The following is a 14336-nucleotide window of genomic DNA, read 5'->3' on the forward strand; positions in this document are numbered from 1 at the left end:
TATATATATATATATATATATATACATATATATATATATATGTGTGTGTGTGTGTGTATGTGTATTTAGACAGCATTTTTTATTCAATCAAATGATATTAAATACAACAGAGAAACTTTGCTTTATGGTTCTTTTTTTTTTAATTGTTCCATTTTCCGTAGTATCTGGTTTGTATCAGAATCAAGAATGTTAATAAAAGTTCCATAGTTTTTGCTGTCACGAGTGCTTTGAATGTGTCCACGAATCATCCTCATGTGTTGTAGTAAAAGTCCGAATTTGCAAAAATGAAAACTAAAATATACAGTAAATAGCGATCAGGTAAAATATATAGAGTGGATCAAAAGTCGAGTAATAATAAAAGTTGATTAAAAATTCGAGTATTTGAAACAGCAAGATCGTTGACACCGTTAACGAAGTCAGTCCAATAAGTACTACGCAAGATATTTCATACAAAAAAATTATACAACAGGAAATTAATATTAAAAACTAAAAAAATCTTGAAGCGACACATATTAGAACCCTTCAAGCCACTCTACATGATATCGCATTCGAGAAAAGCAGTATCATTCTAACATATCTTGCGTAGTTCGTATTATACGGATTTCGTTAACGGTGTCCACGAACTTGCTGTTTTTAATACTCGAATTTTTAATCATGCAAAGAAACTTCTTACTGAACAAATAATTACATAAATTCTTGGAGACGATAATAGATAATACTTTCTAACTTTGCCCCCCCAAAAAAGTGCAGGCTTGAAGTAAAGTAGATTTTAAAAATAATTAAACAATATCAAACACAAATTAAATTAACATCTTCACAAACTTGCTGTTTAATTGACGCATTATAATTCATACAATCCAATTAATAAAAAGCATACGTTTTCGTTTAATATTAGAAAACGGTCTTTGTTAGCGGTTTTCATAAATATAGCCACTATTATATGAACGAAAAGTTGTATGTGTGTCTGTGTGTCTGCTCCCGATGAAATCGAAAACTGCTGGGTGGATATTTATAAAATTTCAAACAAAAACAAAAATTCAATCTAGTTTAAAATGTTCTTAGATAGTTGTTTATGCAAGAATGACTTTGATAAGTACCGATAATGGAAAATCGAAATAATACAGGGTGAAACAAGAAATTGGTCTCCATAAAAACACAGCTTTATTGTAACACGTTCTTTAAAAAATATAAATTAAGGTAAGTTGATTATGTCGTAGAACTGACATAAATTCTAGTATATTAGCTTTCTGCCCTTATCACTTCCTTGATACCAAGTTCCAGCGGAGCCCCGCAAATATTCGACGGATTAGTGGGATAAATCTGGATTTGGTGTTGTGGTTGATTATGTTTGTGATGTTCTTGAAACAAATAAAATATTCCAATAGGGGGAGGGTTGTGCCAGTGAGAGAAGGGTTAAATTTGTAGCCCTATTTTCAACAAAGCCTGGGTATCTTTGTATACGTAAGCCGGCGCTGAGGCCTGCTGCCAACGACCGCCTGATTGCAGAAAAAGAACAGCAGACTTCAGCATATCTAGATAAACTTTTGTGTTGACTTTCAAGCCGACTTCCAAGATGTGTGGTGGTATGAAACCACACTAAACACAATAACTGTGTTGGACAATTTGTTTGCCTGTGCGCCTCATGTATTCAACCGTACGGATTTGCATTTCGCACGTGTTGGCAATGCTTCTGTTTTTATAACGAATCGATATAGCGCATGAGTTTTACAGCAACGCATCTCCGATCTCGTTCGTTTAACATTGTATCACTTTAAGACACGATATAATCCTTCTATCGCTCTTGGGATTAGTACACAACTGGCCAAGTTGTAGATTGTTTGAAACAATAAAAGCAAAGTGGTCTTATTAAACGGACATGAAATAATCTCGTCTTTTCTAGGGCGACAGATTTATTATTTCACCCTATAGGCACGAAAATGTAATTCAAGTTTTTATTTTAATCCTAAACAAGGCACAGTTTCACTTTGATGTAAGGAGCTTCAATCAGGGACTCAAGTTGTATGTATATTATAAAGGGAGTTGAGCAGCAATATGTCTGCTTACATTACACTTGAACTTCAGCATGTAAGTAGAATAGAGGGAGCAGATTCCCGGAACGGAATACTAACATATAGTATTTGTAGTGAATAAACTATTATGGTAGAATACTTTCTTACATCAAGGGGTCTCTACTGTGTGGCGGTGGTGGTTTACTGCTTGTCAATTGTGTCGGTGTTTATGTCCAGGGAATATAAAAGCTTGTAGTTCATCGGAACATCCACAATTAAAATACTGGTAAAACGGGCAGAGGGGTGAAACATTTCGTCGATGGCACAGAGGATGAAGCCTAGAAGACAGTTCATGGGCTATCAATTTGGCGTCTCTCTTTTACACTCTGTCCATGAGTAAGAGACAAGTAGCAGATGCACTAGCCTTAATATGACAACAACATTCCATAAATGGACGAGTGGTTCCTTATAGAGCTACAGGATATTTTCATGCGTAAGTAACTTTCTAGCACGGTAGAGGGAGCCTACCATTCTCTCAAAAGCCGCAGTAATAGCATTAATGCGCCTGTTTCAGCTCATCTTCCCTGGGAAGGTTAAGCCGTGGAATGTATAGGAAGTACTTTCAGGTAATATAATTTAACCATAGCTAATAGTTGTTGAGAAGGTATCTTGTAATTAATGAAGGAAAAAAGAGTACTTTTCTTAAAATTAAACATTACCACCCGCATTTGACTTCTTTGAGTAGCAGACATGTGTGTGTGTATTTCCGTTATCTTTATGAGTGTGTAAATATATGTGAACTTCTGTGAGTGAGTATGTGTTCACTTGCTTACTAGCAGACAAAGCAGAGTTTGTAAACAGACGATCTACAAACGATAATGTCAATGTAATTCGTACACTAGGTCATGAGTGTTCCGCTGGAATTTTCGCCAATGCCTTGATATGTGTTTATTCACTTTCTCTTTTGTCTGTCATAAAGTGCAGTGTCGTCAGCAAATATGCACATCATAGTTACTATTTTATCAAGGAGGTAATTTATAAATATCGGGAATATTAAAGATCGAGCCCTGACGTACACTCGAGTTTATATCATATTCTTTAGACCTACGACCATCAAGGACAATTTGGATGTCCCGTTATTTGAGAACAGTTTCATTATGTTAAGTATTCGTCCAGTAATACCAAAAGGTCTGATTTTTTATGAGAAAACCATCGTGGCATACCAGACTGAAAGTCTACTGTCCTTCCGTCTCCTGCCTTTTACAGACAATGGCATATAAATTCAGATATCACAGTTAGAATTTCTGCAGTATAACAGGCTTACATAACCCATATTTGAGGTCAGAGAGGGGTTTTCCACCTGCAAAGTGTTAGATTAGAGCTTGATATAGCATGGACTTAAATATTCTGGCCACAAGAGAGAGTAGGCTAATGACGCCATAATTTAATGGGTCAGTTCTTTCGTCGGAATTCTTGTTTAAATGTGTCTGGTTTAAATGATATTTTGATAAAGCTGTGATTTCATTTCATTTCGTGGTTTTAAATTTACAAAGCGGATGTATATAACCACTGCCATGCAAGAAATGTAGACGATCAACCGACTCCTCATCCACAGGAATGAAGACTCGAAAATAACCACAAGAAATGAGTGCAGGATCCCTTTCCATGCGAAACATAGTACTAAAAACATTCCGAAGGTATTCAACTGATTATAGAGCAGCCGCTGTAAGCGCTAGCAAAGAGTTAGGTTTATATATTGTCAGTCGGAAAGAGCAACTGTCAAATAGGTATACGTAATTTTCAGACAAGAGTCTTCTAGTGTAATCATGTTAACATGCATAGTAAACAAGCACTCCCGAAATAATCATGTTAAAGGGAAGGGGATGAGGTTGATGTGGAGGACGACAATTATTGCCCTGGTCAGGAGCAAGGATAAGACTCTTTAGTAAGCCCCTGTGATCGTGTCTTTCCTCCTAACTAGTAGGTAAAGAAGGAGTATGTAAGACGGGCGATAGGCAGACCCTATCTACTCGTAACTCAGTTTTGGGAGGTTGTCGACCAGGACTGAGCCCCCCCTCGATTGGTGTCAAGATTATTGGGTCATTGGCAGCGGTTTACATATCAATGCTTTTCTTCCCCTACATGGATAACTTGACCATGTTTACGGGCACATAATTACCGAGAGAATTATACCGGCGCCAAGATTAAAGTCCACATATTTCTACGGTCCCGCATGAGTAGTTATGATTAATAGATGAAGTATTAAATATAATTAGTATCTGCTTTGAAGTAACACTAAAATTAGGAAGTATGGTTTATTCACACCTCATGAGTGAAATTATATCTCAGTACGGGTGTAGCTTAAATGTAAATATCTACTAGAGGGTTCGATTCAGAATGTCTTTTAGTTGTTAGTTTTCATATAAAGACAATCACCACTACTTTTACCAGTCTATGGAATAGAGAGAAATAGAGTTGCTTATTAATATAGATCACTATACATTTAAGCACAAACTGTGGTTAATAAGTGTGGGTAAGCTACAAAATATCAATAGTATTTAACCTAAGGTATTCCTTAGCAATGAAATCTATAGATATTTAGTATTAAGCTATTTTTAAAATATGGTCTTCTAAAGTTATATATATATATATATATATATATATATATATATATATATATATATATATATATATATTGTATGTGCGTCTATGAATAGCCGAGTAGTTAAATAAACAATATACCTGCAAGCTCAATCATCACAATTCGTTCATGTTTCATACACTGTTGTATGACATCATTTAATATACATTTTTAAAACATAATTAATTTTTCATGTTGAATTGTAACTATGTAGAAAATATAAACGAATATATTTTTTAGCTTAATGTCAAGAAATACTGTCTACTGAAGCAACGAGTATGCGATTGGTTAAAAATATACGCAAGCGTCTAATTGTAAAGTCACATCCCTTATGTTTTAGTATATTCAGAAACCTAGTGTTTTTAAAATTATTATCTAATAGTAATAGTACGAAAATTAACCGCATTAGTGAAAAGCGAAATAGTAAAATGATATCATGTAAAAACGATTTTTTTCATAATGATCGGAATTCACCTAAACACAACAGTTTCGACAAAGAAATCCTTTATTGTATTATATATTGATTTTCACTAAAAATCAAAAACACGCCTTCATGATATGTAAACGCTATCGCAAATTTCCGAGGCAATCGTTTCATTAGTTTTTTTTTTTATTATCGGTTAGTAACAAACATAATTTTACATTACATATATATATATGTATATATATATATATATATATACATACATATATATATATATATATATACATATATATATATATATATATATATATATATATATATATATATATATACCGTATTTGGAGTAATTGTGCCCAATCATGAGGTAATTTGCGCTAACTGTAAAAAGTGGTGCTTATATTACTGGTTGTCAAAAGAGTTCGGTGTGTATATATAGATATATAGTGAAGTATATATAAATGTGTGCATATATACGTATATATGTATATATAATCGCATATATACATATACATATAAGTACATGTATATATACATATATACGTAAACATAAGCATATATATACATATATACATGTACATATATATGTATGTGTGTATAAACATATGTATAAATAAGAATATATATATATATATATATATATATATATATATATATATATATATATATATATATATATATATATATATATATATATATAAGAGCAATGTAATTGTAAATATACTTATGCCGATAATTTCACTTTAAAAATAACCGGAATAAGATCTTTTAATCAATGCAAATTTTATTTATAAGATTTTAGGTCAAATTCTCTACTGGTAATACTATAATTATAATAGTGGCCCCTCGATATGCACATACTTTAAAATATGCTGAAATGGGATGGTTAAGTTTATGTCGATTTCGCATTTCTTATTACATAACCAACACTTTATTTATTATGATTTGTGCTTAATAAATATCAGTAGTTTTCAAATTAAATTAATACTACGCGGTTTTATTTATGTGGAACTTCTAATAGAACATATATCATCCCAGCCTTTTTCTTTAACCACTGAGCTACGCCTATAGGGACGTAAATGTCTTAATTCTTTCTTGATAATATTAATAATTATATGCCGATATATATATAAATACCATACTGAGTCTATTTACGCGTGTCTATTCAATTTTTTTGCGGTACTCATGCAGAGAGTGATTCAGTCGTGAGTCAGAACCAACACGGCTTTCCTCAGAACATGACGTCAACAGAGAGAATTAGTTGAGCGTCACCGAGGAAATTAAGCCGTCTGACGTAACATAAAGCTGAGCCAATGACAATGGTGGGGTTCAAAGCGACGCGTTCAAAATCCAAAGCAGTAGAGGGCAATTTGGAAGAGGAAGAAAATCAATTAGTAAAAGAAACAAAAAGGCACACATTTCGTACTTTCATGTGAGAAAAAGAAACATGAATTGTACAGCTAAAAACACCAGGCGGAGTCCTCGAGTTAGTCAAGAAAAAAAATTACTGGAGCGTACGGAATCTTTTGCGTCATGACGACACAGGTGCACTGTTATTATAAAAGGACAGATAAGCGATGACTATAGCTGGAGTTGTCAGACTACCAAATTCTGAACTTTTATATCAAGCTGGACTTACCTTTGTTCCGAGTTTAGGCTCACAATTACTATCAACCTTAAAATAATCAACTTGTGGGCGTTCCGGCGTGCAACATAGAAATGCCTCCAGCGCAAATGCAGAATACGATCTACGCACACCATTAATAAAACAACGGTTTGAGGAAACAACAAAAAGAACAGCATCATTTTTAATATGAAAAAAAAGAAAAAAAAACTATTCCACCAATTTTTGTTTCAAATTTCTAGCTTTAAGGAGTTTCCTTGACAAGAAAAGAAAGAATTCAATTTTAATTTTTTAAAAATTGATCGGAGGAATTTATTTGACTTACATTTTAACCTTTTCTTAAACTAAAAATCTCTATTTATTTAAATATATATATATATATATATATATATATATATATATATCACAAAAATATTGATATAACGTTTTCCTTTTAAGTTAGTAAACCTTAAAATTTAAGGTAGGTTTTTATTTCTTATTATGCATTCATCGGAAACGCTCGGCTTAATTTCCTCGGCGATGCTCGGCTTACTCCAAAAAATATAAATTAACAAAGAACATATATGTTTTGGAAATATTGTGGTCAGTCATATGGGAATTCCGTGATTATCTTTTATTTTTATATCTATGTATATTACTCGAGAGTAATATGATTACTATTATCACTGTGAATAGTGACCATATTATTGCATTATTTAAATGACAACATACAAAATAGTCTAAATTCTGATATTTTAGATTTTGTTAATCTGAAAAAGAAGTAGCACACAATTACAATCAATTTTTGCAACGATCTACTAAGATTATAATGTTTTTACACAACTTAACGTTTTTAAAACTGTAAAGATCGTGTATCACAGGGCAGATTAAAACATCCAATTTATATCGCAATTAAAGATTTTGCATACGCCTTACGGGCAGACCTTCATTAACTTTGATGGACAGAGAAATAAATAGTTTACAAATAGAAAATACGTGTCTCAGTATACACATATATATATATATATATATATATATATATATATATATATCAATATAGAGAAAAAGAGAGAGAGTGACTAATTTGTTGTATCCCAGATTATACTAGTTTAATATAATGTAGTAATTGATCATATGCCAATATATTTATGCTAAAAAATGAGAGAGGACTTAAAAAGTATGCTACAAAAATTTATTTCAAAATTGGGCATTCCTATACTGTTTAACCAAAACTAAGAATGAAATGGGTCGATAACAACAAAAAGTGTGTTCCGTTGCAAGTTACAATTGTTTCAAGACCATTTGGACAAATTCAAACAATATATCGTTTGGAAATTTTAACAAGACCAGCCTTTCCTCAGAGTTATTCAATAAAACACACTTTACCAATAAAACATTAAGGAAATGATACCTTTCCTTTGCAAGGATAAGAAAACAACTGGAGCACTTACTTTTTAAAGATTTATATCTCTTATTTTTAAAGTGGGTTTTATGTAATAGGTCTGACAAAGGCTGTCTTGTGAAAATTTTCAAACGACATATTGTTTGGATTTGACCAAATGGTCTCGAAACAATTGTAACTTCCAAGGAAATGCACTTTGTTGTTGCTATCAACCCATTTCTTGAAGTCTTGGATTTTGTTATAACAGTATATATATATATATATATATATATATATATATATATATATATATATATATATATATATATATATATATATATATATATAATTTTACACATTTAAAAAAAACATTGCACATAATTTTACACATTTAAAAATCGTCAAACTAGTTTACTGAATTGATGTTAGCGCCAGTTTTCATATAATCACGAAGTGCTGAATTAGATAATGAACCAGATTGTTTATTATTCATTTATCGTAGCCAATCAACGCTGCATGCTCATGCTAAGTATCACTTGACTTATAATTCAACTTTGTCTTCATTCAATTACAAATTGACTAGAATCAATTTCATTTATGTAAGGATGATTTACATATTTTATCTGTATGAATGCATATATGCCTCGTATTTTTACTTATTTATTTAAACATATCTTTATTTTAATCTACTTACTAGCATTATAATTAAAATTATCATTATTTTGTTATATATATATATATGTTTATATATATATACACATATATATATATATATACATATATATAGTATATATATATTATATATGTTTATATATATATATATATATATACATATATATATGCGTATATATATACTTACTCGGTTTTGCTTGGACCTATGTACTGTTCATATGTTTAGATCCATATATATATAAATATATATATATATATATATATATATATATGTATATATATATGTATATATGTTAAAAAAGTTTTCACTATATGCGTGTAAACTAAATCGAACATTTCAAGTGTTTAGACGAAAAATTGGCAAAGCGGTGTGGTAGAGTCTGCTAAACTCAACTCTCTAAACTTTGACGTCTTGTCATATATATATATATATATATATATATATATATATATATATACCTACTTCATTTATTCACATACATTTAATACACGAAAGTAAAGATATATGCGTAAACTTAAAGTATTTACTTCAAAAGTGCTAAGCACGTAGGTAGAGCTAGTTAGTAATTTATAACATATATATGGCGATTAAGCTACACTGAATATTATGCGTTTCATCCAACTATAGGATTCGTCAGGCTTATGCGCGAATTCTGTGGTTGCTACTTGTTTTTATATGTTAACGATTTCTAGTTGGCCAATCAGCTTTCTAGTATCCGCCGCGCCCCTTCCTATCCGCCATGTGGGCATACATTTTGTCAAACAAAGAATCTGTTTTAGAACTAGGTAAGTGGTTTTAGGTAGACGTTCTCCTTTTTTTGTTTTGTTAGTTTATACATATAAATATACCTATGTGTACACACATACATGCACATGTATATATATATATATATATATATATATATATATACTTATATGTGTGTGATCGTTTATGTATATTAATGTTTATTTAATTTATTTATTTGTTTGTTTTCTATTGTTATTGTTAGTTTTAAAGCCATTTTGTATCGCTATCCTAGAGTAAGTTTTATTTTGTGAACACAGTTGTTTGCTATTTCCCGCCTACAGTTTAATAGATTTTGAGGTTCTTTAAAGTACAGGATAGAAAATTTTCCATGCAGGCATAATTGACATGGGTCGTCTAAATGTCTGCATGTGATAGCTTGTCTCATTATTTTCCATTCGACTACCAGCGAATGTCCGCTTTCTTTGAGTTCCCAGTATTTATTCGCTAGTGTTGTTTTTATACCGTGTTTTTGTTTAATGTGCTTTTGTGGTCATAGTATCGCGTTTTGAAATCTAAGGAAGTCATGCCTATGTAATATTTCTTGTTATTCGGGTTTTCGTTCGCAAATATTGTTGCTTGATAAACTACGCTTTTTGTTAGACATGTATTTTGGACTGGGCAAAGTGTGCGCTGTCTACAATTGCATCTATCTTGTTCGTTATAAGTATTTTTATTTATGGTATGGTTGTTCTTGTCCGGGGTTGGTTTATTATTATTATTATTATTATTATTATTATTATTATTATTATTATTATTATTATTATTATTATTATTTCTGCTAGTGTTGGTTTTATTTCTGTCATGGTGTCTTCATTTTTTTTGTTTATTGTGTTGTCGTTTACATTGTTTTCATTTAGTATTTTGTCATTATGTGTCTTAATTATCATCTCTAAATTTTCGCAACAACTGTAAGATAACTTCAAGTATTTTTATTGAAGATTTGGTGTAAGGGGTTGGTTGCGGGAAAGTGTTTTTCAATAAGATCTAGAAATGTCTTTGGAAGTTTTGTTTTTAACATTTGATAGTATGGGGCCGTATACCAAATTATAATTCTTTTTCTTCTATTTTTAATTTTATTATAGTTGATGGTGTTTTGTGGCTTATATTTGATATTGATATTTTTGTATGCACTATTTTTTAGGGCGGTTTCGTAAATATTGGGGGAACTGTTAAATGCGTTTTCATCGCTTGAGTTATTACTGAGTCTACTTACGATCGAGTTAGGAATATGTTTTATAATTGATGGTGGGTGGTTGGACTAAGGGTTTACGTAAATTGGAGTAGCGTTATCTGTTAAGTATGGTTAATATGTGTTTTTATCTAAGTTTAACGTGCCGTCCAGGAAGTATGTTATTTTTATATTAGCTGATACGTCTGCTTTTAGGCCTAATTTTTTCATTTCTTTGTGTATGATTTTCTTAAAGTTTTCTCTCTTGACTTTGTTGGAGTTTTTTATCATAGCTAGTCCGTCATCTCTATATAGGCCGATATCCGTAGTATCGAATATGATTGTGAGGGTATATAGAATGAATAATCCCACAATTCTGATGCCTCTGCAGAGTCTCTGGCACCCATCGCCAAATCGAATGACTTTTTCATTTTAGTTTTTATCCATTGGTTATTGTTCTTTATTAGAATTGAGTTTCTACATTTTTTTAATGATGTTGATTTCTTCTGAGGATATATCAGTGTATGCCTCGGCAAATTCTAGGGCAATGTTAAAAAGTTCTTCGGATATCGAGGGATACAAGTCTATGATGTCAAACTGTATGAACGTACATTGATCTTCTTTTTCTATAGTTTTAAACCAGGTGATTGCTTCGGTAGTATTTGCCCACTGATTTAGTTCTAGGTCCTGTTTGATTTGTTTGTTTACTCTAGAAAGTATAGTTTTGCTTATTCTACTTATTTCTGGTTTAGTTGGGTTTATCAGGCGGGTGCTGGGATTATTATTAAAGCCCCATGTGTGGTTTTTAAGCAGAATGTATGACTCTCTACGTGTCAATTTGCCAACTTTATCGCTAATTTTTAGTTTATCGGTAATTTGTTTACTTTCAGTATTCATTATATCTATGTAGTCGCATTCGTTGGTGTCTAGTTTTTTGTAGTTTTTGTAATGTTTTCTGTGATTAGTTTGTTATATTCGTGCTTATCTATTTTATAAAAGTTTCTTGTTTTATCTGCTTTTACAAAGATTTTATTAGAGTTGTTTTTGTTTCTAACGATTTTGTGTAGTTTCCGTTGGAAATTGTTAGGTTGATTGTTGAATTCTAGGTTTTTAATTACGTTTAAAAGGTCATGTTCAAAGGTTATCAAAAGGTCTACTGTTTTCGCATTTTTAAGGGTTTTAAAACCATATAATTCTTTTTTGTTTACGTTTTCATTTTTAAGGAAGAAATTTACTCGCCATCGCATTCGGCGTATTAGTTCATCTGTTTTTTTGATTAATCTAAAAATATAGCTATGCATGCTAGGTGTGGGGATTTTTTTTAGCGATGTTTCGAAATTAACTCTTTCCATATCTATTTTTGATGTGGTGAAATAAATTCTTTTGAAAGTGCTCGACGGTTTAAGGAGATAAGTATAACAACTTCATTTATTCAAATAACTTTAATATACGAAAGTATAGATTTATACCTAAACTTTAAGTATTTACGTCAAAAGGGCTTAATACGTAGGTTGAGCTAGTTAGTAATTTATAAAATATATATGGCGATTACGCTACACTGAATATTCTGCATTTCATCCAACTATAGGATTCGTCAGGCTTATGCGGGAATTCTGTGGTTGCTACTTGTTTTTATATGTTAACGATTTCTAGTTGGCCAATCAGCTTTCTAGTATCCGCCGCGCCCCTTCCTATCAGCCAATGGGCATGCATTTTGTCAAAAAAGGATATGTTTTAGAACTAGGTTAGTGGTTTAGGTAGACGTTCTCCTTTTTTTTGTTTATACATATAAATATACCTATGTGTACACACATACATGCACATATATATACATATATGTATATACATATATGTGTGTGATCGTTTATGTATATTCATGTTTATTTAATTTATTTATTTGTTTGCTTTATATTGTTATTGTTAGTTTTAAAGCCATTTTGTATCGCTATCCTAGAGTAAGATTTATTTTGTGAACACAGTTGTTTGCTATTTCCCGCCTACAGTTTAATAGATTTTGAGGTTCTTTAAAGTACAGGATAGAAAATCTTTCATGGAGGCATAATTTACATGGGTTGTCTAAATGTCTGCATGTGGTAGCTTGTCTCATTATTTTCCATTCGACTACCGGCGAATGTCCGCTTTCTTTGAGTTCCCAGTATTTATTCGCTAGTGTTGTTTTTATACGGTGTTTTTTTTATTTTTGAATGTGCTTTTGTGGTCATAGTATCGGGTTTGGAAATCTTAGGAAGTCATGCCTATGTAATATTTCTTGTTATTCGGGTTTTCTTTCGCAAATATTGTTGCTTGATAAACTACGCTTTTTGCTAGACATTTATTTTGGACTGGGCAAAAGGTGCGGTGTCTACAATTGCATTTATCTTGTTCTTTATAAGAATTTTTATTTATGGTATGGTTGTTCTTGTCCGGGGTTGGTTTATTATTATTATTATTATTATTATTATTATTATTATTATTATTATTATTATTATTATTATTATTATTATTTCTGCTAGTGTTAGTTTTATTTCTGTCATGGTGTCTACTTTTTTATTGTTTATTTTGTTGTTGTTTACATTGTTTTCATTTGGTATTTTGTAATTATGTGCCTTCATTATCATCTCTACAGATATCTTACAGTTGTTGAGACTATTTAGACATGATAATTAAGGCAGGTAATAAAAAAATACTAAATGAAAACAATGTAAACAACAACAAATATATATATATATGAATGTACATTTTTGGATTATATATATATATATAGTTATATATATATATACATATATATATATATATCCATATATATATATATGGATTTATATTTTTGGATTTTACCGTAATTGGATACTTTACCCTTTACCAGACTACCATTCACGTTAAATCACCTTTTTCCTCACCATATTCCTTCTGTTTCACTTTTTTTATCAAGTAAGACGTTTGACTTACTTACAGTTTCATCAAATACTTTTGAATGCAAAATCCGATCACGGATATTGCTAATGCCTATCCTCTGATGAGAAGGAAAGTAGTTCTTTAAAACTCCGCGGATTAAGGACTGTACACTTATGAGTGTTTCCTTGTAATATTAAATATGTTTTAAACTCCTTTTCAAATGGTTTTTAACATGTATATTAAATATTTGCTCTTATATATATATATATATATATATATATATATATATACATATATATATATATATATATATATATATATATATATATATATATATATATATATATGTCCGGGCCCTATGTACTATTCATAAGTTTATATGCATATGTATATATTAAAAAGTATGAATATTACCTGTAATGTTTCTGTAAAATATCCTTCCTTAACTACCATATAGAAAAGACAGCCACACCTTTTAACCTTTTATATATATATATATATATATATATATATATATATATATATATATATATATATATATATATATATAGCGAGAGAGAGAGAGAGAGAGAGATTGGATGCAATAAATAGTAATGATTTAAAAAAGACTCATGCAAAACCACCCAGAATCGGAACCAAAACCTTTAGCTCACAATTTACTTTGCCTTTGTCGTCAATGACTGGTCTATGAAAACATGTTTACTGCTAGGCTAAAAAGTAAAACATGGACCAATAGCTACTACATTGTGCATTCGTAATGCC

This window comes from Euprymna scolopes, chromosome 4, assembly GCF_053919585.1.
Source record: "Euprymna scolopes isolate OS-2025 chromosome 4, ASM5391958v1, whole genome shotgun sequence".
Taxonomy (NCBI): Eukaryota; Metazoa; Mollusca; class Cephalopoda; order Sepiida; family Sepiolidae; genus Euprymna; species Euprymna scolopes.